Source organism: Orcinus orca, chromosome 4, assembly GCF_937001465.1.
Source record: "Orcinus orca chromosome 4, mOrcOrc1.1, whole genome shotgun sequence".
Taxonomy (NCBI): Eukaryota; Metazoa; Chordata; class Mammalia; order Artiodactyla; family Delphinidae; genus Orcinus; species Orcinus orca.
This window is the reverse complement of record NC_064562.1, coordinates 89,972,549-89,999,484: the sequence shown is the minus strand read 5'-3', so window position 1 is coordinate 89,999,484 and position 26,936 is coordinate 89,972,549. Positions and strand designations below refer to the sequence as shown.

At 42.5% G+C, this 26,936-nt stretch overlaps 1 protein-coding gene across 4 annotated transcripts in view; it reads right to left on the bottom strand.

The window, feature by feature from the left end:
* Window positions 1-26,936, bottom strand: part of RBM47 (RNA binding motif protein 47) — a 165,989-nt gene that overhangs the window by 138,554 nt on the left and 499 nt on the right. The window contains exon 1 of one of the 4 annotated variants that reach the window (XM_049709586.1): window positions 26,052-26,584. The exons of 1 other annotated variant lie outside the window; for it this stretch is intronic. The gene's annotated coding sequence lies outside the window, so the exon portion shown is untranslated. Of the gene's footprint in view, window positions 1-26,051; window positions 26,585-26,936 lie in introns of those variants that run through there. 2 more of the 4 variants (XM_049709585.1, XM_049709584.1) reach the window with 2 other exon arrangements.

The window sequence follows — 26,936 nt, the reverse complement described above, 5'->3', positions numbered from 1 at the left end:
GAATGCTGGACAAGGGTTCGGCAAACATTTTTTGCAAGGATCAAATAGTAAATATTTCAGGCATTGCAGGCCACACTGTTTCAGTTCTAGCTACTCAAGTCTGCCACATTGCACAAAAGCAACCAGAGACAATATGTTTTTATACTGTATGCCAATACAACTTTATTTATGGACACCGAAATTCGAACTTCATACGATTTTCAAAAACAGATCTTCTTTTGATTTTTTTCCCAACCCTTAAGTAAGCCTACATGTTAATTATGGGTTCATACCATAGGTAGTAAAGGCAAGAAGACGTGCCAGGGAATGATAAAACCTGCATTTTGGGTAGAGACCCCTCCTGTGAAGGGAGGAAGGGGGTTGGGGGTGGGATGCAGTTTGCAAGGGGCTTCAATTTTCTAATGTTTTATTCCCTATGTTGGCTCAGGGACACAGGGGTCTTTGGAAAAATACCATTCCTTGTACTTTTCAGGAGGTCTGAAATATTTCAATAGAAGTGAAAGCAAAGGCACATAAAATGAGTGTGCTCAAGTTCATTTCTATTTTTGCAGTAATGACTATATGGGTAAAAAATAAATTAAACAAACAAATATTTGCCCATAAAAACCTATTTCAGCTTTTGAATCACTATAAGATTTTCCTCAGGATCTCAAGCACAAAGAACTAGGCACCTGGCAACAATGAATTCACATCTCAACCAAAGCGTCTTGATTTTATTTCTGCCTAAAGCATTTTATGTTTTCGAAAACAGCACCTTTTGGTCAATTTAGTACACCAGCTGCTAGCATAACTCCACAAAATGGCACATTTTTAAGGCAGGGAGCTAGGCTAGGTCCCCAACAGTTGCTTTCTGAAAATTCTTTAGTGTATTATTGCATAGCAGAGTAGTGTGACAGGGATCAAAAGATTAGAAATAATTTTAATTAATTCTTTCTACTAATATAAGTAGCGAAATAACTATTGAATTTTGCCTCAATTTCTAGTGGAAAACAAAATCAAAAAGAAATATCATTGACCAAAATTACAGAACTTTAAAATGCTGTTTTAAAGAATCAAAACATCACAAACACCACAAATGCTCTGCAGGAATGAAAAACTGAAAATGATGTAATAGTATGAGTATAAATAAAGCTATTTATAAAAACTCTTTGATGTAGGGTTTTTTATATTCTTTTTCTACCCAATCTCCAGCATCCTTCTGTTCTCTACTCATATGTGTTTAAACTGTAAATGTATCATATATATATATATATATATATATCAGCAAGTCTTTTGTCTGTCAGATGTAGAATCTGTCCTTAGAGGACTATAATACCAATGAGCTTATCATCTTTAACTTCAGCAAATAATTAGAACTGATAAAGATTGTATTCTATAAAATAATTATTAGGAAAAGAAGTTCCTAAAGTTCAAATACCCCAAAATAGAGAAAATAATAAATTGAGCAGGACTTTCAAACCCAAATAGGTAGTACCACCTCCAACCCAGAAAAATGGGGATTGAGTTATGCTGATCCTTAGTATGGCAGATTAAAAACTGCTGCAAAGTTGGGCTTCCCTGGTGGCGCAGTGGTTAAGAATCTGCCTGCCAATGCAGGGGATACGGGTTCGAGCCCCGGTCTGGGAAGATCCCACATGCTGTGACGCAACTAAGCCCGTGCGCCACAACTACTGAGCCCGCGTGCCTAGAGCCTGTGCCCCACAACAAGAGAAGCCACCACAAGGAGAAGCCCACGCACCTCAAAGAAGAGTAGCCCCTGCTCGCCACAACTAGAGAAAGCCCATGCGCAGCAACAAAGACCCAACACAGCCAAAAATTAATTAATTTTTTAAAAAATTGCTGCAAAGTGTTTGACACACTCCTCCCATTGAAAGGTGGAGTTTATTTCCCTCCACTTGAACTTAGGTGGGCACTGTGCCTACTTTGACCTGAAAGTGACACTGTGCCAGCTTCCAGCCCCAGGCCTGAAAAGACTGGCAGTTTTGATGTCCTCTCTGGGTACACTCACCCTTGGAGTGCTTGGCTGACATGGAAGAAGTTCAACTACCCTGTAGGAGAGACCTTATGAAATAGAGGTTTGAGGCTTGAGTGCCAGGCATGTGCGTGAAGCCATATTGGATCCTTGGACCAGACTAGCCACAAGTTGATTATCACCAACAGGTCCTTGTTGATGCATGTATTAACATGAAGAATCTCCCCGCTTAGCCCTGCCCGAATCATGAGAGATGACAGGTATTCATTGGTGGTTGCTTGACCTACTAATGGGGTAGTTTATTGTACATCAAGAGATAACTGGAGCCCTTGCATCATTCTGGTAACTACAGACTAATGTAACCCCTCACTTAAAACTTCTGGAGAGGGAATCCCCTGGCGGTCCAGTAGTTAGGACTCCGCACTTTCACTGCCGAGGGCTCAGGTTTGATCCCTGGTCAGAGAACTAAGATCCCACAAACCGTGCTGCGAAGCCAAAAAAAAAAAAATTCTGTAGTGGTAACTGTCACCCAAAAGAAGGAATCTTAAGTGGTATTATTACCTTGAGAGCAAAACTAGGCCCCATAGATGAAAGTTTTTATAAATAGGCTATAACTCAAAGGGTTTTTATAAATCGGCTAATTTATGCTCTTATCCTATTACATCATTTTCAGTTTTTCCTTCCTGCATAAAGAAAGAAGATTCCAGCTAAATATAAGAGCTTCCTAGTAGGGTTTTCCATTCCTAGCCTGAAGTGTCTCATGGATGACGTATCATGAAGATGCACCCATCACTACAGGAATTCAAGGCCAAGACGGAAACAGTAAAGTAAGCACAACAACAAAACCCTTCAAGTTTGGAGTCAGAAAGACCTGTGTCTGAATCTGTTTTGCTATAATTACCTGTGTGTTTTAGGGCAAATCGCTTAACCTCTTGAAGTCTATTTGTTCATCTGTAAAATAAGGATATTAACAACAGCAACTCAGACAGCTGTAATGAGCCCCTGGTCCATTGCAAACTCTCAGTGCACATATTATCAGATCATGATTATCGCTAATGCTGCAGAAGCATTTCTACATTGGATGGAATGTCGAACCAGAAACCCCCTGTGGTCCTGTCCAACTGAAAACATGCTTAGGTGATTCCATGACCACGCATGGAAAGTTTGTTTGCTGAAAGCTAACTGGAAGCGGCCAAAAACATTTTCAATTACAACTCAATCGAGTCAATGGCATTCTCTTTCTATTAACTTGAGGTCCTTTCATTTGTACTTAAGCCCCTAATTATTTAAGCAGAAAAGAACAATGGATTTAACTCACATGCCAAAAAAGTTTTGCTTTACTTGTTTGTTGGCTTGACATAATGAGTCACAAAGCTTCCATTGTGGTTAAACCATGTAGATGGCTCACCATTCTTCCCTCCCTTAGTGCCAGCTTCCTTCTGCTCCTCTCTGCTCCTGGAGACTCGAAGTTCAAGTACAACCGCCAATCCCATGTGGCCCTGAGTCGTGGACGGGACTTAGAGGACATGGTTTCAGTTCAGTCACTTACTAGTCCTGTGACTTGGGGCAAATTAAGGAATCTCTCTGGGCCTCAGCTTCCTCATCTGGATAATGGGGATGATAGTGAACCCTCAGAGAGATGTTCTAAAGATGAAATAGAATAATGACTCTATATGGTTCAAATGTTGTAAAACAAAATGCCATTGTTAGTAGTTATTACTTTTGCAGCTAAACCATGGTCGATAATAAATCCCAAGACAACTAAGCCAAATGAAAACTGAGAAAAGCAGCTCAGGATCTTACATTCATCATTAGTTTCTCTGCTATTTTTCATTAGTATGCTGTTTATTTCTTTCTGGAACAAGACTTTTTAATTTTAAAAAATTATTTTTTGGTAATTGCTTTTATTTTCTTCCCATTTTTTAAAATATAAACTTTTCATTGATGTATGACATATGTATATATACAGAAAATGCACAGGTTAAGAGAGTACTTCTCAATGAATTGCACAAACTGAACATGTGTGTCACCAGAACCCAGAGGTCCCTCTTATGTGCCCTTCTAGTCACCACCCAGCCAAGGTCGACACCTACCCTGACTTCTAACTCCACAGATTTGTCTATTTTTGAACTTTAAGTAAATGGGAATCTTACAATATATATTCTATTGGGCCTGGCTTCTTCCTCTAAAAATTATGTTTGTGAGCTGCGAAAATATTTTTACATGTAATAATAGTTGTTTGTTCTCACTGTATATAGCATCCTATTGAATGAATATACCACAGTTTTAAAATCAACTATTTCTACTATTGATAGATATCTGGGCTGCTTCCAGTTTGGCGATATTTTTAATGATGCTGCTAAGGGCATTGTTAAACTTTTCTTTTGGTGAACATATATAACAGATTTCTGTTGGGAACATACCTGGGAGTGGAATTGCTGGCTCATAAGTTATGTATATTTTCAGATTTAGTGGGTCCTCTTTTTAGCATCTGGCATTTTTTTTTTTTTTTTTTTTTTTTTTTTTCGGTACGCGGGCCTCTCACTGTTGTGGCCTCTCCCGTTGCGGAGCACAGGCTCCAGACGCGCAGGCCCAGCGGCCATGGCCCACGGGCCTAGCCGCTCCGCGGCATGTGGGATCCTCCCAGACCGGGACACAAACCCGTGTCCCCTGCATGGGCAGGCGGACTCTCAACCACTGCGCCACCAGGGAAGCCCGGCACCTGGCATTTTAATCAGTGCTTATTTTATATTTGTCTCCCTGCTTCCAGGATCTCACCCTTCCTTTCTATCTCCATACAACAAACTCCACTTAAGTTTTGTTAAAAACAGGACCGATCACATTGTTTGTTTCAAAACATTCTATGATTTGGGAATGTTGTTGTTCATAACACCATCACATTCAAGGTCTTTCCTATTTGGCCCTCATCAATCATTTATTCATTCAACAAATAATTTTCCCAGCCTTGAGGCACCTCAGATCTAATAGGGACACACTAAGAAAGTAACAGCAATGTAAGACATCTGAGAGCCAAGTTCTGGAGGAACACAGAGGATCTGAGAAGACTTGAGAGAGGAGGAATTATTTGAGCTGGTGATAAGGAAGTATGGAGAGAGAAGAGGAAGGACAGTCAAAAGAACAATATGTTGTCATGAAAAAGCATGATGAAGGAGGGAAGCATGTTTGATGTGACAACTACATGGGGCACTTTTATGTACTAGCCAGATACGGGGCTTAAGCATAGACTGAAGCAGGGTTTTGAAGGGCCCAAAGTGTTCAAACCTTACCCCGCAAGCCCCAGTTTCTCCATAAGTATGACACACCCTTCTGGTGTGCAAGCTGCTTTTAGGTGTCAATGAGTGAAGGCATTTCACCTTAATGGTTTGGTTTATTTAAATGTGCATTAGAAAAATACTGCTTTTCTAGTTAAGGAAGGGAGATAAAGTTCCACTTTAAATAAATGTGCATAAACAAAACTAAAGTGAGTTGATTTAAAGAACATATTAAACAATGATATATGTGAAATATAGGTATGGGAAAAAGTATAAAGATAGCAAGAAATAATTGGCATAGGGAAACTAATATAAAAAGATGGAGAACGAGGGGCAGTTTTTAAATCGGAGAATGATGCAGTCAGATGTGTCTTTTACAAAGACAAGTGCTGAGTGCAGGATACCCAGTGTCTGGCCTCATCTGTCACGCTCTCTTGCATCCCTCTTGCCCTAGACAGCTCCTCAGACTAGGCTTGCCTTGTCCCACGACCCTGGCTTCATAGCACAACTGGGTGGTTGAGCAATGAACTCCGAAGCCAGACTGCCTGCATTTGGTCCCCAGCTCTCCACTTACTGGCTGGTAACCTAGGCAAATTGTCTTTCTGCCTCATTTGCCACCTCACCGGGTTGTAATGAGGACTTGAAATGTGCCTGGCATTCCGCAGGTACTATGCCACATACATATGTGTTAATTTAAATGATGGGTTTTATCTGCCATAAAATGCACCCTCCTTTCTATGCCTTGCAAAAACGTGTCCATTTATTCAAAATCCAGCTGAAACAAAATGTCCATCAACTCATGAATGGATAAACAAAATATGATACATCCATACAATGGAATATTTTCAGCCATAAAAAGGAATGAAGGGACTTCCCTGGTGGCGCAGTAGTTAAGACATCATACTCCCAATGCAGGGGACCCAGGTTTGATCCCTGGTCAGGGAACTAGATCCCATGTGCATGATGTGACTAAGAGTTTGCATGCCACAACTAAGGGGCCCAAGTGCCACAACCAAGGAGCCTGCCTGCCACAACTAAGACCCAGTGCAACCAAATAAATAAATAAATATTTTAAAAAAAGAAAGCGCTGATACATGCTACAACGTAGATGAAACTTGAAAACATACAGGCAAAGTGAAACAAGCCACATAAGATTCTGCTTATATGAAATGTCCAGAATAGGCAAATCCAGAGAGACAGAAAGTAGATTAGTAGTTGCCAGTGGGTGGGGGAAAGGGAAATGGGGAATGACTATTGAACAGGCACAGGGCTTCTTTTAGGGTAATGAAAATGTTCTGGGATTAGATGGCGGATTAGACTGAGCAACTTTGTAAATTTACTAAAAACCACTGAATTTTTCACTTTAAAAATGGTGACATTTATGATATATGAATTATGTATCAAAAAACAACAACGGGCTTCCCTGGTGGCGCAGTGGTTGAGAGTCCGTCTGCCAATGCAGGGGACACGCGTTCGTGCCCCGGTCCGGGAGGATCCCACATGCCGCGGAGCGGCTGGGCCCGTGAGCCATGGCCGCTGGGCCTGCACGTCCAGAGCCTGTGCTCCACAACGGGAGAGGCCGCAACAGTGAGAGGCCCGCATACCACAAAAAAACCAAACAAACAAAACAAACAAAATCCAGCTAAAAGACCCCTCTCTTGCCTGACTGTCCCCTCCTCAGGGCTCTTGGTCCAGATCCCGTGCCGTGTTATATTACAGTAAGGTGGGAGAGGTCAGCTGTCCCCACTGAAATGTGAGCAGCTTGAAGGCAGGGAGAGTGGGTGGTTCATCTGCAACTCCCCAGAATTTATCAGAATGACCAGTACCAGTAGTTGCTCCAGTAAATGCCGGTCGGGTCGACAGAGTAAGCAGAACATTACCATTTGAGGGAAGAGCAGGCTCGAAGAGTTATTAGGTCCTCAAGCGTACAGGCTCTAAAGTACCAACCTAGTAGCCAAAGATCCCATGCGCCTACACGAGGCCCCAACCCCTGTTGAGTATTAAGACCATGTACAAAACAGCATAAAAAGTCCTTTCTTTTGTCATCGAGAATGAAACAAGCTTAGACTTGGATTTCTTTTTCTCTCCTGTCAACTAGGCTTGTTTGTGCCCGGCAAACATGGCAATCCTGAATTTAGAGATTGTTGGAGCAATGACAATCTCTGCTCTGATAATCACTGACCTGCCAAAGCCGCTGTCAGTAAAGCAGGTACAATTCTTAGTAAGATCCTGGCAAAGAAGCCACACTCGGGGTGAGCACATGTTATGAAGTAAACACAAGTAGCAGAAATCCTGCAAGCATGGCACCGTTCAACGAAGTAGAGTGTCTTACATGAACATTCCTTAGAGTCAGTCTGCTAATCCTGCTGTCATCGCTGATTTGGGAAAACAAGATGACATGAAACATGTGAGCTATCTGCAGTGTCTGGATACATTTCCATACCTCTTTTTATATCCACCTTTGTTTTGGGAGGCAGGTGTGAAATAGAAAAAAACCAGAACATCAGTTTAGAACGCCTGGGTTAGGTTGTGGGTTCCATGTGATCTAAGCTGTTTCCTCATGGAGCCTCAGTGTCCTCCTCTGTAAAATGGGGACTACGAATATCCCAGGGACGGTGCAAGGATTAAGTGAGCTAACATGAAGGACAGTAATACAGACTGGTGGTATGGTTCGAGGACTATATGCAAAAATGCAAATACATTACCCAAAGAGCTTAAAGGAAAGGTACCAAAAATTCAACAAATTTAACCCAGGTGATTTTTCCTTCTTTTTCAGTTTGCATTTTTATTTACTGTCTATAAATTACATGCTTTGGCCATGAGATAAAATTCTTATCTCTAAAGTTTCTTCCTGCCTCTTTGCCTCATCTCTCTCTGGGGTTAGGGATTCCCCCCTAATTGGCAACTACCTGTCTTTCATATCTCTGAGTCTCTTTCAAGACTCATTCAAGAATCACATCTAATTCCACAGCCAAGTTGCCTGGCATTGAAGTCTGGCTCTGCCCTTACCAAGCTATGTAACCCTAGCCAAGTTCCCGAACCTCTCTGCAGCTCAGTCTTCTAAGTCTATAAAATGGGGATAATAATTGTATGTACCTCATAGTGTTTTCTTTCTTTTCACATCTTTAATGGAGTATAATTGCTTTACAATGGTGTGTTAGTTTCTGCTGTATAACAAAGTGAATCAGCCATATGTATACATATATCCCCATATCTCCTCCCGCTTGTGTCTCCCTCCCACCCTCCCTATCCCACCCCTGTAGGTGGTCACAAAGCACCGAGCTGATCTCCCTGTGCTATGCGGCTGCTTCCCACTAGCTATCTATTTTACGTTTGGTAGTGTATATATGTCCATGCCACTCTCTCACTTCGTCCCAGCTTCCCCTTCCCCCTCCCCGTGCCCTCAAGTCTGTTCTCTATATCTGCGTCTTTATCCCTGCCCTGCCACTAGGTTCATCAGCACCGCTCTTCATAGTGTTTCTATGTGAATTAAATGAGTTCATCTTTGTAAAGTGCTTAGAATAGGACCAGGCACTTAACACTTACTATGTGAATGTTAAGTATATTAAAGGTCTTGTCTTTATGAGGAGTTCCCTAAAGTTCACGCTTCCCCCACCCCTCCCCCCGCATATGCCTCCTCAGGTTAAACTGATGCTACTGATCCCTAACAGCATCTAGAATATTTCATGGCGCTCATTTTTAACGTTGTCAGTCCGTCTGTACTAGCCTATACGCTCCTTTAAAATAGAGCTTTTCTTATTTCTAGAAAATACATGTAGACACAAAATAAATGGTTTTTAGTGAATCGACTGGATGAGTCAACAAAGACCTCTACCATAGAAAATACAAAAACGTGTTTTTTTCCTTACATGACTTGCCTCATCTGTGAGCTCCTTAAGAACCCAGAGTATTTCTTATCTATTTTGTATCTCCAATGCCTGATATAGAACGTGTATTTACTCAATGAATAAATGGCTGGAGTTATTACTACCGAAAAGGCCAACAAAACACATAGAATTTTCAAGAAGAGTTTTGGAAGCAAAATTGAAAGCGTTATTTGATAGTTGGGCAAAACCACAGATCATCTTAGGTTAATTGGGAAATTTTTCCATCACATCAAAAATATCACAGATGAGATGTGTATCTCTGTATCTCCAATATCATGAGAGGAGCAACTAAAATAATCAAGCATTGGGTATTGGCCTTCCATACAAGACACAAGCCTCTTGAGAACAGAAAGATGAAGACTGAAAAGGAATAGGACGGGGGGCTTCCCTCGTGGCACAGTGGTTAAGAATCTGCCTGCCAATACAGGGGACACGGGTTCGAGCCCTGGTCCGGGAAGATCCCACATGCCGCAGAGTAACTAAGCCTGTGTACCACAACTACTGAGCCTGCGCTCTAGAGCCCATGAGCCACAACTACTGAGCCTGCATGCCAAAACTACTGAAGCCGCGCACCTAGAGCCGGTGCTCTGCAACAAGAGAAGCCGCCGCAATGAGAAGCTCGCACCACAAAGAAGAGTAGCCGCCGCTCAACGCAACTAAAGAAAGACCGCATGCAGCAACGAAGACCCAACGCAGCCAAAAATAAGTAAATTAAAAAAAAAAAAAAAAAGGAATAGGACTCAAATGTCAAAAGCATGAAGGGTCAAGAGAGCCAGGGTGCAGTTAAATTAGCTACCTCTAAAAAGCCTGAAAGTTAGCTTTAGAGTGAAGAAAAATAAGCACTTCTTTAATGAGACATAGTAAATTGTAGAACCAGTTGATCTTAAAGGTAAAAGGGAGGGAAATGTAGGTAAGTTCCCCGGAATTTGAATGAATTCACTGATCATGAATCCACAATGTGTGGGTGTGTAGACATAATGGCATCTAGGGTTTGTATCTAACTGACATTCAAAGAGTGTAACTAGAAATTCATGAATTACACTGTCCAAAATATATCCCATGAAGCCTGCAAATGCCCTGATCTAACAGGGTATTTGTAGAGCTTTTGTGACCTTAAATGACCTGACCCAGCATAACACAAAAAGTGTTCTTTGTAATTAATTTCGTATGGAAACTAGGTAAACTAAGCTTCCCTCAGCCAGGAACAACTGCAAATCTAAATCCATTTATCTTTCTTCTCCAAATCTGTAGGACATCACATATTGACCAGAATGTTTCTTCAGAGGAAAATGTCAGCATAATACGTGGAGTTCATTTCTAGACATCCTCGAATGTTTGTTGTTTCTCCAAAGTTGCTGACAATGTGTCTATATATCAATCACCAGCATGTATTTATATAATATAGATCTTCTCTCTCCATGGAATTTAAAGCATTGTACAAGATTTTTTCTTTTTAGATGAATCCAAGATACAGACTTGATAAAGCACAGGACAACTTCATTCTTTCTTAACCTAAAGATTTAAACTGAAGGCATCTTTAGATCTGAAAAGATCCTCCTAACAAACCTTCTCTAAGCCCAGCTCTTAGAATTTATAAAGACCAAGACACCTCTCAAAAAGAAAAAAAAGTCTAGCAAAATTCTGGAAGTATAAAGACCAAGACGCCTCTCAAAAAGAAAAAAAAAGTTTACCAAAATTCTGGAAGTATCTTAGTGACATCCAGTTGTACCTAAGGAAAAATTCTCAGAACCTGAGAAGGCAAGAATGAAGTGACTGACATTAAGCACTGAATCCATGGCAAAGGGAGAAATAAACTGTTTTTAGAAAATATATTTATTTATTTATATTTTTGGCTGCGTTGGGTCTTCATTTGCGTGCAGGCTTTCTCTAGTTGCGGCGAGTGGGCTTCTCATTGCGGTGGCTTCTCTTGTTGTGGAACGCGGGCTCTAGGTGTGCGGGCTTCAGTAGTTGTGGCACGTGGGCTTCAGCAGTTGTGGCACGTGGGCTTCAGCAGTTGTGGCTTGAGGGCTCTAGAGCGCAGGTTCAGTAGTTGTGGCGCACAGGCTTAGTTGCTCTACGGCATGTGGGATCTTCCCGGACCAGGGATCGAACCCGTGTCCCTTGCATTGGCAGGAGGATTCTTAACCACTGCGCCACCAGGGAAGTCCCAGGGAGAAATAAACTATTGAGAACTTTTCTAGCAGGCTGCTGGTGAACACCTGCATCGTAAGAAAAGAGTTCAATTCAGCTTTGCCACTGACCTTCTCCCCCAAATTCCTTCTCTGACCCTGAATCTTCAGAAAAGAGATGGACGCTATTAAAAACTAAAGGCAGGAACACTATTTGTTGTATAGACTGTAGTGGTTGTGGAGAGCAAAGACTCACCTAGGACGGGGTTTCCAAACCTTGGCACTACTGATTTTTGGGTCAGATAATTCTTTTTTTTTTTTTTTTTTGGCGGTACGCGGGCCTCTCACTGCTGTGGCCTCTCCCGCTGCGGAGCACAGGCTCCGGACACGCAGGCTCAGCGGCCATGGCCCACAGGCCCAGCCGCTCCGCGGCATGCGGGATCCTCCTGGACCGGGGCACGAACCCACGTCCCCTGCATCGGCAGGTGGACTCCCAACCACTGTGCCACCAGGGAAGCCCCAGATAATTCTTTATTGTAAGGGGTTGTCCTGTGCACTTCAGGATGTTTAGAAGCATCCTTGGCCTCTGCCCAGAGACGCCAGTAGCGTTCCGCCCCTCCCAGACTGTGACAACCAGTAATGTCTCCAGACATTGCCAAATGTCCCCTGGAGGACAATCTCCCCCAGTGAAGAACCACTGGTCTAGAACCACCTTATATGTCAGCAATATTCACTACCTCAAATGGGATTCAAGAATCAAGAATCAAGCCTGTAAGAATTCTGTAAGATTTGTACAGTCCATCTAACCTAGCCATTTTCTTCCTGTGACTTAATGCCAGGGTGACTGCCTTTCTAATCCATCCCTACCCCCCGTCCTCATTTACTCCCACCATCTTGATCTTCCCCTTAGAAATCCTATGAATAGCAACCTTTTACAGATTTGAACAATGAAAGTAAAAAGACTTAGAGGGGGCTTCCCTGGTGGCGCAGTGGTTGAGAGTCTGCCTGCCAATGCAGGGGACATGGCTTCAAGCCCTGGTCTGGGAGGATCCCACATGCCGCGGAGCAACTAGGCCCGTGAGCCACAAGTACTGAGCCTGCGTGTCTGGAGCCTGTGCTCCGCAACAAGAGAGGCCGCGATGGTGAGAGGCCCGCGCACCGCGATGAAGAGTGGCCCCCGCTTGCCACAACTAGAGAAAGCCCTCGCACAGAAACAAAGACCCAACACAACAAAAATAAATAAATTAATAAACTCCTACCCCCAACGTCTTCTTTGGGGAAAAAAAAAAAAAAAAGACTTAGAGGGACTTCCCTGGTGGCACAGTGGTTAAGAATCCGCCTGCCAATGCAGGGGACCCGGGTTCGAGCCCTGGTCTGGGAAGATCTCACATGCCCTGGAGCAACTAAGCCTGTGCACCACAACTACTGAGCCTGCACACTAGAGCCCACGAGCCACAACTGCTGAGCCCACGTGCCATAATTACTGAAGCCCGTGCACCTAGAGCCCGTGCTCTGCAACAAGAGAAGCCACCGCAATGAGAAGCCCACGCACCGCAACGAAGAGTAGCCCCCGCTCGCCGCAACTAGAGAAAAGCCAGCGCGCAGCAACAAAGACCCAACACAGCCAAATAAATAAATAAAAAAATTTTTAAAAGACTTAGAGAAATTTGGGGCTGTGCAAAACATGTCTAGTCCAAAATCTCCCCTCCTTTCTATCCAATTTTAAAGGCAAAGAAGTTGAAAGCCAATGAGGTAAATTGCCATGTCCAAAGTCACTTGTCTGCTAAGGCGAGGGAAGATCTTAGTAAGAAGACTGGTCCTGGTCCAGGGATTTTCCCAAACCCCACCTCATTTGGGAAGCCTTACAAGAATCTGAATCCTGACCGCTATTTACCCTGGGCAAGCTGCTTGAAGACCTAATTCTTACAGTTGGTTCTGATTAAAGTCATGCCTGGCGTTATAGTAGGTAGTAGGTTCTCCTTCAACGTCAACGATTACTGGGAGCCATTATTATTTTCTGTTTTCAACTTTCAACTTCACATATTCAGTTACAGATGGCTGTTAGGCAATTCCTCAAACACAAGACTCCCCTTTTCTCTATGATTCATTGCTGTAGGCACATACATGTAGTAGCTCCTCACCAAAGTATTTTCCTTATTGAAAACAGCATTGAAATAAATGCGAAACCTTCAAATACTACATATCCTTTTGAAAAGTGACCCATCTTATGCAAAACCAAAAACCACACCATTTGGCCCAATTAAGCAACAATAAATTTGCTTATGCCTCATGGGCTCCACTGGTGTTGACATACCAGAATGAAAAGATGCAGTCGTTGACAGTTTCTATAGCTGTGATTGCAAAACATTATCAACCTCCTCTCCTACGTCCACCTACTATTAATGGTTTACGGCTGTCTAAAACATTACTTCTTTGGACTAGAGTTTTCCATTGCTTCAAACCACAATATAGCATTTTATTCCTACAAATTTGGAAATATAAGCTCAATCTTTTTATTTTTTATTTTTAGAATAACCACTGGTGGGGGAGGAGTGCTTGCAGTGGTGGTACAGATATAGCTTCCATCCCTCCAAGCTCCAAAAGGCTCACATCTTATTCGTTATCATATCCCCAACTGCTTGCTCTAGAAGCTCAAAAAACGGGTTTGCAGGCTTCCTTGGCGGCACAGTCGTTAAGAATCCGCCTGCCAATGCAGGGGACACAGGTTCGAGCCCTGGTCTGGGAAGATCCCACATGCTGTGGAGCAACTAAGACCATGCACCACAACTACTGAGCCTGTGCTCTAGAGCCTGCGAGCCACAACTACTGAGCCCATGTGCCACAACTACTGAAGCCTGCATGCCTAGAGCCCGTGCTCCGCAACAAGAGAAGCCACCACATGAGAAGCCCACTAAAGAAAGAGTAGCCCCCGCTTGCCGCAGCTAGAGAAAGCCCACACACAGCAACGAAGACCCAATGCAGCCAAAAATAAATAAATAAATTTATTTTTTAAAAAAATTTTTAAAAAAAACGGGTTTGCTAGAGATACAAATCAGCTTTTCACAGTGTAGTTTAAAGTGTGTCTGTGTTGGCTTCCAGTTTCCACTCACATACTGTGAAGAAGTGCAGCAGACCCTTCGTAAAGTTAGGTAAGGAAGAGACAAGAAATATATTTGCACGCCCTAAATGGATCCATTTGTATATGCCAATATTTACAGCATGAATTTGCATGCCTCTAAGTGGTTGTAACTCACAAGGAGATCCACTGTACTTCATGTTGTAATATTTCCTTTTTATCATCCGTAATACGGAGTCTTTGTTCATGCATGATTTACACTTAGTTTTCAATATTAAACATGTCATTTAATGTAAATTCAACACATATTAAATATGTATTCTATACTAAATATATTAAATATAATATTTAATCATCTTAGCACATACATATTTATAATATAGTAGCATATCAATATGTTAAATATATAATGCAAATATCAAACATATAGTTACTACTGAAATATTAAATATATATAGGATTAATCTGAATTAGAAGGTTTTTTAAATTTATTTATTTTTGGCTGCGCTGGGTCTTCATTGCTGTGCACGGGTTTTCTCTGGTTGCAGTGAGCGGGGGCTACTCTTTGTTGCGGTGCGCGGGCTTCTCATTGTGGTGGCTTCTCTTGTTGTGGAGCTCGGGCTCTAGGCGTGCAGGCTTCAGTAGTTGTGGCTCGTGAGCTCTAGAGCGCAGGCTCAGTCGTTGTGGCGCACAGGCTTAGTTCCTCCGCGGCATGTGGGATCTTCCCGGACCAGGGCTCGAACCCGTGTCCCCTGCATTGGCAGGCGGATTCTTAACCACTGCACCACCAGGGAAGTCCAGAAGGTTCTTTTTTTTTTTTTGGCTGTGTTGGGTCTTTGTTGCTGCGTGCAGGCATTCTCTAGTTGTGGTGAGCGGGAGCTACTCTTCGTTGTGGTGCGCAGGCTTCTGATTGCGGTGGCTTCTCTTTGTTGTGGAGCATGGGCTCTAGGCATGCAGGCTTCAGGAGCCGTGGTACTCAGGTTCAGTACTTGTGGCTCACGGGCTCTAGAGCGCAGGCTCAGTAGTTGTGGCGCAGGGGCTTAGTTGCTCCACGGTATGTGGGATCTTCCCAGACCAGGGCTCGAACCCATGTCCCCTGCATTGGCAGGTGGACTCCTAACCGCTGCGCCACCAGGGAAGCCCTGACTTAGAAGATTCTTAATGGCTAAAACTATATTTAAAATTTTTCAGTGTTAATCCATCCCCCCATCACAGTTTCCGATATACCACAGATGCTCATTTCTTGTTTGAATACTGTTTAGTCATGTGTTATATATAAATAAAGGTCACACACCTTATCTATATGTGCAAATTTAGACACAGTGAAAAAAAATAATGAAATCCAAAATAGTTGCCTATAATAGGTGCCTCTCATTCTTGCTAGAAGTGCTGGATACAAAAGGGAAACTTTCAACATCTCTTTAGGATGTTTAACAGGCATCTCAGTAAACACGCCCCAAACTGAGCTCCTGATTCCCTCTGCCCCCCTCCAGCCTGTTCTCCTCTGGTCTCCCCCATTGATCCCCGTAACTCCAGCCAGAATCCTCATTCCTTCCCTCCACCCTACATCCAGGCCATCACCAAGTCTTGCTATTTCTGCCAGCCATTGGTGAAACCCATACCACAGCTGAACCGAGACTGTAAAAAAGGCAAGAGGGTGCACAGAAGAAATGGTCAACCCAGTTGACCAGCATGACCCCACCTTCACTGCCAACTTCAAAAACGGACTCTAATCTCGCTTTGTCTGCCACAACATCCTCCCTTCAGTTCAGTCTTCACCCAATAGTCAGTTATTGTTTAACAAGTAAATTGTTTTTCTTGGCTTTTCATTGGGCTCAGGAGGAACAAAACTCTTTTCCGTGGTCATGAAGGGCCTACATACTATACGACTCAGTTATCCCCATGACCTTACCTCGTGCCTCTCTGCTCCTTGCTCCCAGCAATGCAGCAACATCGGCCTCCTTTACGTCCTTCAACATGCCCAGCTTTTTCCAGCCTTAGGACCGTCATAAATGCTACAACTTCTAGACCTTTTCTTCCATCAGACACCTTCAGCATCACATCCCTAGAGGAGCCGTCTCAGAACACTCCAGCTCAGAGTCCCACCTTCTATTGTCTAGTACCTCTCAGTTCCTTCAGAGTACTGAATCCCATCTCTATCCCCAAAAAAAGTCCCATGAGGGCAGAGAACTTTTGTTCTCCACTGCATACCTAGTACCAGTATCTGGCACATAGCAGCTACTCAATAAATAACAGTTGAGTCTGTGTCTATACAAAAAAAATAGGTCATTTCAATATCTGGTTTAAACCAATTTAATTCATATTCATCTTTTTTTTTCAAGTATACCTATTTACTAGGTCTATATTTTGATAAGTTTTTCTAACTCATAAATAATTACCACTAGCTCCATCTACATAGTACACTGTTAAAAACAGGTCTAATTTAACATTTATATGCTACCCTTTTTAATGTCCTATTCAGTACATATGATAAGGAATAAAATGATTTGCAGAAAGTACTAGAAATATTAGCTGATTATTAGGTATACTGAGGATTTTAAAAAATTTCTTGAATTGGACTTCCCTGGTGGTGCAGTGGTTAGGAGTCCGCCTGCCAACGAAGGGGACATGGGTTTGAGCCCTGGTCCGGGAAGATCCCACACGTTGCTGGAGTAACTAAGCCTGTGCGCCACAACTACTGATCCTGAGCTCTAGAGCCCGTGAGCCACAACTACTGAGCCCACGTGCCGCAACTACCGAAGCCCGCGTGCCTAGAGCCCACGCTCTGCAACGAGAAGCCACCACAATGAGAAGCCCGCGCACCACAATGAAGAGTAGCCCCCACTCGCCGCAACTAGAGAAAGCCCGAGCACAGCAACGAAGACCCAATGCAGCCCAAAAATAATAATAATAAAAAATAAATAAATTTATTAATAAATAAAGCCAGGATCTTCATGGTGTACCTTCAGCAGAATTTACATAATATTTTGTTTGTTTTGTTTGTTTACTACAAAGAACCTTCCTGGAATGTACACTCACCTTCAAGACCGATTCCAGGGTCCCCAAGCCTAGTAGTCACAGGATTCCACCAGCCATTGAGGAAGTACCTTACAGAGCTATAGATCTAAAAATGGCAGGTAGACGCACAGAGGGAGCTGTACCTCCAAGACCCAAGAAATGCAATTTTGCCAAACCAAGGAAAATTGTGCAGAGGGAGAAAGTGAGGCAGGGGCTAGCAAACCAGTACGACAGATCAGAGAGCAGTTGTGCCAGTTGGTAAAGGCAGGACTGAAGTTTTGTAAAAGGTTCTGGGGAAACATTAACAACTCAGACAAAGGCATTAGCGCTCATTTCAGGCCAGGTCAAGGGAAAATACTCAACTGAGCCCTGCAATTGAGAAAAAATCTAGATGGACTCCTGTAGCAGCAGTTGGCACTTGGCAAAATCTCAAAGGTCAAAAGAGACAGTTTAAAAAAAAAAACCCGCACACACAAGTTGTCTTGACAGTTACTTTCAGAACAATCGTTAATTACAATTAAATGACAACAGAAAAAGTGATAAACAATATAGGAACATGAGTGAGTCAAGCGTAATTATCTGTAGGGCATGCAATTCACAAGACTGTTCAAAACTGAGCTGTAGGTTTTAGATGGAAATCGCAGAAAGATTGCCAAAGACGAGGCTTTGATTTGGAAACAGAGAAGTGCTGAAATGATTGCACCATCCCCACACTTAGCTATGCTCGTTACTTAGTCATGGCCACACTTAGCTATGCTCGTTACTTAGTCATGGCCTCCATCAAGGGCTCGTGGTGGCACAGAAAATAATGAAACCAGAGAAACCAGAGAAAATACGGCAGCTTAACAGGAGAGGTCTGGGGGAAAAAAATCATGCTTACTCAGAAAGATGTGTTTGTGGTTATATTTTGAGTAGAACACACAAGTAGTACTACGCTTTCAGTCACACCCGTGCTGTGTAAAAGCCTGTGTTTTATTCATTTATTTGACAAGTATTTATGGAGTACCTACTCTGTGGCAGACTCTGCTCTAAGGTGCCTGGGATACATCAATAAATAAAGCAGACATTCTAGTGGGGAAGAGACAGACAATGAGCCATAAAATCACACAGCATGGAAAAAAGTACTGTATGAAAAAATAGAGCAGGGTAGGGAGATAGAGAGTGCCAACAGGAAGGAGGAAGTGCTGTCTTAGACAGAAGGAGAAAGAGTAAAGACTTGGAGGAGGTGAAAGAGTGAACCGTGGATGTATTGGGGGAAGATGGTTCAGGGAGAGGGAGCAAAGACTGCAAAGGCCACGGGGGCATGAAGCTGTGGCTAAAGCAAAGTGCTAACAGAGTCAGCGGTAGGAGGTGTGATTGAAGAGGTAATGGGACTAGAAAGGCAGTGCTTCATGTGGCTTTTGAGGGAGACACAGAGGCTCTGGAAGGTTTTCAGCAGGGGACTGACATGATGTGACTTTGTTTTATGAGTCACTCTGGATACTGAGTCAAGAACCAAGCATATGGGATAAAGGGCAAAGGTGGAAGCAGGGAGAACAGATAAGCAGACTGCAGTTCCCCTGACAATTTCATTGATCTCTAGCCAATGAGGAAAAGGCAAGACCCTTCACACGTTACTAGGATGTGTGAGAACATGGGTGTTACCATTTGATTCAGGGTCTGTGGGCCTCCTACACGTCCCGCTGCGGGAGTGACTCCTAGGTTCCACTCTGGGAAGGATGCTGGGAGAATATTCTAAGATCCCTGCCTTCCCAGGCTTGGTCTCATCTGCTGGGAGTGATTGTCTCTGAATATGGAGCCACTGCAGATACCAGGCACAAATTCCAGGGCTCATTAGTACCCTCGGAGTTAGTAGTTTCTGTTTACTCATTGGCAACTCTACATATAACTTGAGGTGCATCCTGGAACCCACAATGTAGGGCAAAGAGCCAAGGAGGTACCTGGGCCAAACTATTGTTTGCACCAGCTGGTTAGAGCTAGCTTGTTACAGGATTCCCTTTGCTCTGCAAATAGGATTTCACTGTAGGCAATTCTCTGAATATTTCTTCAGCCACCTGCCCTCCTTCCTCTTGTCTTTGCCTTAGCCAAGAGTATACCAGCAGCCCCACTGGAAACACCACACCACTGTGGCTCACAGAGCTATCTATTCACTTGGTATTGTTCTTCCTCAGTGGATCTCTTTGTTCACTCTCCCTAATTTTGAGAAAACGCACTTTTTCCTATAATTATCTAATAAATTCCTTCTAATTTTGACAAAATGCATTTTTCCCCTTCTCATAATTACCTAGTAACAAGTCTGGGCCTTTCAAAGGATGTTAAAGAGCAGAAAAAAGAGGTATAAACTTTTAAACACACGTAAGGACTACAACAATTCACTTCCTCCCTGCCCTTGGCCTCCCCCATCCTGCCATGCTTTCAGAGGCTTAGCTGTGGATAAAGCTTCCATTCTGGTTGCTTTCTGAGTTCACTACCTCTCCATCATATTCTATCCAACAACTTTTGCTAAAATGCTTGTGGAAAAAAGTAGAATTCATCCAAATAAATATGATCCATAGGGCTTCCCTGGTGGCGCAGTGATTAGGCATCCGCCTGCTAATGCAGGGGACACGGGTTCCAGCCTTGGTCCGGGAAGATCCCACAGGCCGCGGAGCAACTAAGCCCGTGCACCACAACTACTGAGCCCGTGTGACACAACTACTGAAGCCTGCGTGCCTGGAGCCTGTGCTCCGCAAGCCACCGCAATGAGAAGCCCCCCACAACTGGAGAAAGCCTGCGCACAGCCACGGAAGACAACGCAGCCAATAAATAAAATCTATAAAAACTATATATATATATATATAAAATACATGCCTATGGAATGCAAAAATGCATTATTTTAGATGGTAATTAATTTGGGCAAAGAAATTCTCATTTTATTTATTGAGCACTGAACTATAAAATAGGAACATTGAGGGGTGCAAATGTTATTCAGACACAAATCCTGCCTCTTAATTTCTGTTTGGCAGGGAAAACAGTATATGTACAAGTAGCAAGTGATATAAAATGCCATGAGAAGTGCACAGATAAGACACTGTGGCAGTTCTGAGAAAGTCTCATACTGTGATTATGATTATGACCAATTAACACTAACCAACAAAAGTCATAATAGGACCTACTTAAGTTTGCTGTATTGTATTAAGTTATTTTACACAAAATATTTCTACTTTGCATTAGCCGTTTCCAGAATCTATATTCCGTTGTCAGCAAGACACTTGCCAGTCTCTCACTTGACAGATATAATAGCATCATTCTTTTTGCTTCTAATCAACATCATATAGCTCTCTGAGAGAAAAGAAAAAGGCACCTTGGTGATTCTAAGTTACATTTTCTCCATACAACTAAGATACAAAAACCAAAAGAAACTTGCAAAAATAGTGCCTGCCTATAATGGCAATGGCGCTTGGTCAAAAGGAGTGATCTTAGGAAGAGCAACCTGGATTACAACCAGCAGAAGAGGTCATGAAAGGAGGAGGATAGTGAGATAAGAATTCAAACACAGAAAGGCATCCAAACATGACGTGTATCATGATGACTATGTACCATATACTGACTACACACCAGGCACTGTTTACACAGTAGATTAACTTATTAATCCTTATAACAACCCTGTGAGGTAGGCATTTCACAGTTGGGGAAACTGAGTCACAGAGAGATTTTTTTTTTTTTTTTTTTTTTTAGGTAACCTGCTTAGAGCCCATACGTGGCCAAGCCAGGATTTGCGCCAAGGTAGACTGTGTTCTTAGACACTTCCCCATGGAGTTTAAATTTAATGTGAATGGTCATCCTTTTCCCCCAGGTTGTCATTTTCACTCTGCTAGCTACCTTTTCTTTCCCTCCACACGCGACCAAATTTTGCTGACTACCCCCAGAACGAACTAGCCCACAGAGCCAAGTTCTCCTCTGCATCAGTACGCTGCAGCTTTTGCCTTTTATAATCTAACTAAATTCCAACGTAAATTCTCAACCACTACATTCTTCCCTGGGAAAGTCTAAAATAAAATAGTAAGATCATCTGCATGGAGAAATATGTCATAGATATTATCTGGTAGAATAAAAATAACAGCAACAGAAAAAACATCAGGCCATTGAATTTTCTGTTAATAATAAGTTGCAGTGCCCCACTGAGTTTTCTGTGTCACCAAATCCTCCCAGTTGTTACACAAAGGCAACTTTGTCTCGAGAAGGCGACTGAGAAGATGGGCTTAATCTTGGCAAGGGCTTGGTGTACCAAGAACCATGTTATTATTTTTAAAAATAAATGACAGCAAACAAAAAGAAATATTATTTAAGCTGTCTTTTCAAAAGGCACAGTGCTATCATCATCATGGACACGGATGCCTACTTTTCAGAAACATGAATATTTTACTTGAGCTCAAAAGGCCCAAATACACATTTTCAGAATGGCAATCAAATTGACCTAGGAGAATTAACATCTGAAAAAAATCTTATTCATTTTATTCAATACTTCTTTTTTTCTTTTGGCATGATGTGTAATGCTTAAAATGACTGAGCCAGGTCTCAGTGCTCTGAAAGGTAAATATTTTTTATTATAATTTTTACAGGCTGGCATTTCCTTGGTCAGGTAGAAGTGTCCTGTTCCTGTTTCAGCTACACAATGCCCCACATTTATTGCACTTCCACCCATTGCCCATTGTTAGGTATAGTTAACTTTTGCTCACTCACATGTGGATTATCCATTGCTTCTGAGATCAGGTTGTTTTTTTCCCCAGTAGGTGGAAACTCAAGGAATATAAGCAAAATTGACTATTAGCCAAAGCAAAGCATAAGCAGGAGGCAAACGCTGTCAGCAAATCCCCTTTCATCAACATACACCCACCTACTATGGTCTTGGCACTGGGCCGCCATGTTCCTAAGAACCACAAACATACAGTATTCCCAAAGACAAATACCGTGATTTGAGGCCGGCGATTGTTTTCTTGATTAATGTAAATGGCTGTAATTTTAAGTATACATTTTGCACTACCCGGAATCTGCTGAGACCAAAGGATTGATATTTTCTCAAAAATCACAAAGGGTTTTCAGGGTTACACCAGCCCTTTGTCTTCTGATGTCCTCTCTCTTAAGTGGCCTTCAGAAAGGTAGATTGTTCTTTTGATTTCTAAAATGACCCCACTCTTAAAACCTGATAGGGCTTACCAAAAAGAAAAACTATGAAATACAGTCGAGCATTTCTATCATAGTATCAGTTTCCTCATGTTTTGTATTTTACAGACATATAAACTGTTTACATCTAAACACACCCACAAATCACTTTTGCATAAACTAAGTTCCTAAGATGACAAAAACTCAACATCCACAATGAAAAAGAATGCTCGTATTATATACCTAAATTACATAAACTAAGTTGTGATTTTTTTTTTTTTCAGGTGTCCTTAAACCATTGCAGAAAGTAGAGGAAAGGCAGAGTGGAGCATAGTTGAAAGAAAGGCTTGTGCCTTTTGTAATCAGTTTACTTTGGGTTGTACCTAGAGATGACATCTTGAACTCATTCAGATGAGCCATCTATTGCAGTGCACTAGGAGCATTTGAATTACAAAAGGGGGGTGAGCCTCAAATTCCTACAGTTGCCAGTTCACCTGCAATAGTTGGAGGGCATCGATAATCTCCATGTGAGCTTTCGGGTGAGCACATTACTTAACAGGGTTTGGAGCTCACCTGTTTCTTGGCATTTTATTCCTCCAGACACTCTCTCCTCTTCTACTTTCACTGGAAAATTCCTTCCTTGCCCCCTTTTCCGGGCAAAAAGTAAGAGGTTCCGAAAAGAGGGGGTACACTGACTTCTAGGGAAGGATATCCTTTCCCTCTGCCTCCTTTCCCCCATACACAGGCTGACAGAACAGAAGGGGAGGCAAATATGAAAGGAGGAGAAACAATCAGAAAGCAAGCTCAGACCATCTCAGGAGCGTTTTACTGACAAGATGATTCAGGACCACACACAAAAAGTGGCAGGGTGCCATTTCCCCCTAAATCCCTCCATATGAGACGTTTTGAACAACTTGAGGTGGCAGTTGAACAATTACTTATTATCATTTCTATGCTAGTTCTTCTCTGGAGTTTCTAAAGGCCTTCTATCTCATAACCCAAGTCATCCCAGCACTACCATTATTGAAAATCTTTTTCCAGTTGTCCTTTGAAACAATTGCTCTGAGCAGGTGGTTGTTTTGACTAACACACACGTCTTAGAATATTAAACCAGAAAATCAACATGGTCGTAAGACACAGAGACTGGTCCCAAGAGGAAAAATATATCTCTTAATAAGGCAAGTAGCTGAAATGTTCCAATAGAACCTTTAACTTGGAATCATTCCGACAAACACTTTTTAAACTTCATTTACATATTCATTGTAATTTCACAAACGTGTGGCACACAAATTCTAGATTCATGCAAAATCTATCCTTTTTCTAAGTCTTATGAATCCCAAGCTTAAGCCCTCTTCAGAGTAAGTTTTTTCTAGGATTATGCATCCTCTGGGAAATCTGAATCATAGTTTCACTTGAACCTCGGTCCAACTTTGAGGAGATCTCCCTCCCCCAACCAGCACCCCTGTATCCAGTCCTGAAAAATCTGAAGGGATTTGAAATGTGGAGATGGGAACCTGTCTGAAACAGGCAAATACTGTCCTACGGCAGTCAAAGCTCAATCATCTGGGACGTGATTTATTTTTAATCAACAGATCAAAAGTAGAATTTGGAAAGCAAATTCATTTTGTTAGAAAATAACTTCATCTACGTTAACCTTCTAATCTTTGTTTAAATTACTGAGAACAGGTTCTGTTACTAGTAAACCAAAGAGAACAGTCTAATCTGAATGCTCTTATCATGTGAGGGGAAAAAAATGGGAGTAGTGCTAAACACTAGTCAGAGCAAGTACTGAAGACACGTGTCCAGAAGCACATAGTTTCCTTGCTTCCTATCTTGATTTCATCCTCAGCGTCACCAACTGTTTTGGGCAAAAATTTACTCTACAGCAGCACAGGTAGGGAATCAAAAATACATTGACAATTAAAACTATAGAGATTGTAGTAAAGTGATGATGCCGAGTTTTCAATCTTACAAGTTTCTGAAAACTCAGAAACTAAGAGAAAGATAATAAATCTTCAAAATTTGATTCACTTTCAGCATATGTTCACAAAAGACTCTTGAGCAGAATTTAAGTGTAACCTAGTCAGGTAAAGCAGCATGGCAGAGTTAGGCTAGGAGATTGGTTTTTGTCAGTTTATTTCTTCCTTTAACAAATATTGAAGTAATGAGCTGGGCTCTTGTGAAATGTCTGATTCCTCATTCTCCCTATGTGCAGTAATTAAGCAATGGTATGTATTGGGCTGGCCAAAAAGTTCGTTCGGGATTTTCCATATGTTACAGAGAAGTCCAAACAAACTTCTTGGCCAACCCAATGTATCAGAACAAGGTGAAGGGTGAGGTAGACAAGAAAGGATATAAAAACCCAAATTTCTTTCTTTCCTTCCTCCTGTTTCCATTTCAGACTGGTTTAGTTTTGTTTCCCTCCAAGATTTCATATCCTCAATCTGACAAGGATTATGGTTTAAATTAACAGCAACACAAACTCCCGCAAAATGCTATCTCATCACCTTGACTGGGTACTTGGCTTTGTCTTTGTCTAGAGGTTGTGTTTTACTCTGCTGACAACCTTTCACCCTTTAGGACTGGCACCTGCAATTCTCAGACGCTCTTGGTCTAAATTGCAATGGTCCTTCAAACTGTGGCAACCTCTTCATGTTTGTGTTGTCAACCCTTTGCTTTCTCTGCCCTAAAAAATTTGTGTGACTCCGGCATTACAAGTTTGAAAGAACACATTTCTAACCTACATTCATGCTAAAGAAAACTGAGTGAGCCATTACAACGCCACTAGAAAAAAGTTGCTTGATTTTTTGTTCAAATCAGTACAGCCTATGGGTGAGTACCTGGAGGACACTATCTCTGGTTAGCTTTCAAGAAAGAAGTCGCATCTCCAAATGCCTTGGGACAGTACCCAAGAGTACATGAACTTTTGCCTAAATAAAAAATGAATCACTTATTTGAAAAATTCCAGTTCATTTATTTTACCTGATTTCTTAAATATCCGGTGACTGATTTGTCAGCTGTCTGAGTTCATCAACTCAACGCTTCTATGCGGACTGAATTTTTAACTTTAAACAACTAAGCCTGTACTCAGTGTTACCTTGGGAGGTAAATGAGTACAAGAAGACATCACACGCCCCAGCAACCCTCCCCCACCCCCGCCTTACCACTCTCTTAAGCGAGATGCCTGTCATAAAGGTTTCCTCAATCTAACTTTAATAATCTGAGTCTAAAAAGTCACCTGTGCCTCTGGACGGCCCAATCGTATGCTTTCAAGAGCGAAAAAAAAAAAATCTGTTTCTTGTATGGAAAAGGTTTCATCACCAGAGGAAACGATGGGGCTGACTGTATACGATTTTCTGCTTTTCCAGTAGCTGACGCTTTTAAAATCTTTTTATAAACCATTTCTTTCCCCTTAAATATACCAGAGTCGGAACGGGGGATGGTAGAATGAGGGGAGATAAGGGCTAAAAAGGGAAGAAAACAAGATTTCAAAATTGGGACCCAAATGTAAGATTAAGGGACAGTAGTTAGAAGGATTGCCCAAAGCTACCTTACCTTTGTTATGTATTTGCAGTCGCCCACTTCAGAAATTAACACCATTCACAGCCCGGTAGCAATTTACAGAGCTAGGAAGTAACCTACAACATCTTCTCGGCCTCCCTCTTTTTAATGTAAAACCAAAATAAGGAGTGTCCAGCTACTCCCTACCGCGCCGCTTAAAGCAACAGATCTTTTGAGGCTTAACTCCCAGGCTCTGGGAATTCCAGTTTGTCAGAATTTCTTAACCTTGGGAACCTGCAGAGAGAAACTCTCTACGAGGAAAACTCCCTGAGCCCCGGCTTCTCACTGTCCCAAACTGCACATTCCAAAGTGGGAAGCAGGAGCGATAACCAGAAGGCAGCTCTCTGGGGCTAAATTCCTGGCGGGAGCGTGAACTTGAAAGCGCGGCGATTCCACTGGCAGAGCGGCGTCGGATCCGCACCCGGGAGAGACCGGCGGCCCAGGGAGCCCTGCTGCGTCCGGTGCTGCGCGCGGGGAGCGCTCAGTCTCGGCTCCAGCTCTTCCCAGTTCCCTCCTCCCTCCTCCCTCTGCCCTCCCCCAGCCGAGGCTCCGCGCCTCACAGTAGCAAGGTTGTCTCTCGTCTACTCCCTTCCCTTAAACTCACCAAACCAGATTTTTACTCCCAGCACCGGCAACTTCCCGTAAATCTGCATTGAAATTTTATCCTGCTCGCTGAGCCTTCGCTGGCTGAAGGCCAGTGCAACATTCCTGTTGTTTAAGGAGGGCAGATACCTTTGCTGAAGGTTAAAAAAAAAAAAAAAATCTTGTCTTGACTGGGAGAGATTTGGGGACTTCACCTCACAGACTTCTCTCCCCGCTCAAAAAGTCACATCCATTTCAGACAGCCAGAAACAGCCCCAGAAGTGGCACCTGCGCCAC